Source organism: Aedes aegypti, chromosome 2 (genome assembly GCF_002204515.2).
Source record: "Aedes aegypti strain LVP_AGWG chromosome 2, AaegL5.0 Primary Assembly, whole genome shotgun sequence".
Taxonomy (NCBI): domain Eukaryota; kingdom Metazoa; phylum Arthropoda; class Insecta; order Diptera; family Culicidae; genus Aedes; species Aedes aegypti.
The window spans coordinates 75,410,697-75,412,589 of NC_035108.1; the positions used below are offsets into that span (position 1 = coordinate 75,410,697).

Consider the following 1,893-nt stretch of genomic DNA (forward strand, 5'->3'; position numbering starts at 1 on the left):
GGGGGAATTACTTTACCCTCTCGGGGGAATTACTTTACCCTCTCAGGGGAATTGATTTACCCTTTCAGGTGAGTTTATGCATTGCCTTGATGTATTTGACCTTATAACAAATTATGAAGCATAACAAAATAAAGTCGGGCTCATTTGAAGGATTCGCGCAATATCATTTTCCAATTGTGTTCCAACTTAATTATTTACATTACACTGAATAATACTGGCCATTCATAAATATAAAATAACATTATTTCTTATCCAACATTTAAATTTATTACAAGCAACAAGAAAAACAAATCTTAAAAACACATGAATCGCGACCTCTGAATTCCATCAAAGCAATCCAGCATAAAATCAACAAAAAAAATTACCACGAAAATATGACGTCACTATTGTAATTTATTCTGCTTGCAATACCAACACAAATGATTCCAATATCAACCTCTATCGTCTTGGTTTACATCAACGGCAATGCCAAACAAAACTGAAAACATTCAAAGTTTTTACCACTTTTGTACTTCCGTTTCAGGCCGAGACTCTGAATGTTTGAGAGCGCACAATATACTTACCAACTGTGCCATTGTAGTGTCCGGAAGGAGGAACCGGCACATTCAAAACTAATGGCTCAATTAGCCGAATTGCAACAGGAGCAATTCCATCGCAACTTCATCGCTCGAAACACTTTACAAGACTGACGTGTCATTCGCCTTTTCCCGTTTGCTTAGGTTTTCATTGTTACTGGAACTATATGCCCTCCTGCTTATTTGATATCTTCTATAGTACCCCTCTCAATCCCTACATGGTGGAATACTGGAACAATTTCTGGGGTTATCCTTATTGAAAAATCCAAGTTGAATTCTTGAAGGTATCTCAATCGAAAATTCTTTAGAAAGATTCTTGGCCCTAGGCTAGGTCATTTTGAATTTCAATGAATGAGCAAAATAGAGTCACTGGTCTCTCACCACACTAAGACCAATGACAGTTTGCATTTTTTTTTTCGATTGTAGAATCCGATAAACGATCATTGGCCGTTTTGAGCAAGGGCCCAATGAATATTAAAAAAGCGGTCATTCACCGTTTTGAAAATCGAGTTTAAAACGGTAATTTTTGGGACCTTCCTTAGCCGAGTGGTTAGAGTCCGCGGCTACTTCAGCAAAGCCATGCTGAAGGTGTCTGGGTTCGATTCTCGGTTGGTCCAGGATCTCTTCGTAATACAAATTTTCTTGACTTCTCTGGGCATAGAGTATCATCGTACTTGCACACGATGTACGAATGCAAAAATGGCAACTTTGGCAAAGAAAGCTCTCAGTTAGTAAATGAAAGTGCTCATAAAAACACTAAGCTGAGAAGCAGGATCTGTCCCTGTAGGGACGTTAATGCCAAGAAAAAGAAGAAGAAGAAGAACGGTAAGTTTTATGATTATGTTGACAATGTTTGCATAGTTTGTGAGTGTAAGGAGATTGCTACGGTATCAAAACCCGATTTGTTTAGCATTTGATCATAGGTCCTTGAGAATTGTTCAGCGAGAATAACAATAATAATAATTATTATTATCTATGCATTAGTTTTTTTTTTTTTTTTTTTTTTATATCTTTATTAGAGTGTATTTTAACGCACGAGGGCTAGTTCTACACTTCTATGCATTAGTGAGAATAGGGAAAAAAGCAAAAAATGTGCTTTAAATTGTATGGGAATATCAGTTTTTCAAGGAAACAGGATAGTATGTTCACTATAAATATGTTATAATTACATTATTACCCCTTATTTTTACTAAATAAAATCTCGGATTGCAGAATGAAAATAAAAAAGAAAAACATTATTAACCTGCATGAATGAAATCCATTACCTTGTATGCAGGTACTTTGAGCAAACCTATCATATCCGCTCACATCTCTATTA

The 1,893-nt window shown here is 35.9% G+C and overlaps 1 long non-coding RNA gene across 1 annotated transcript; it reads right to left on the bottom strand.

Annotated features, from left to right (window-relative positions):
• Positions 1–408: 408 nt before the first annotated feature.
• Positions 409–913, bottom strand: LOC110677129. Its single transcript, XR_002500971.1, has 2 exons — positions 564–913; positions 409–478 (listed from the first exon to the last, which is right to left on the bottom strand). It is a non-coding gene; the product is annotated as an uncharacterized LOC110677129 (long non-coding RNA).
• Between the last annotated feature and the right edge of the window lie 980 nt (positions 914–1,893).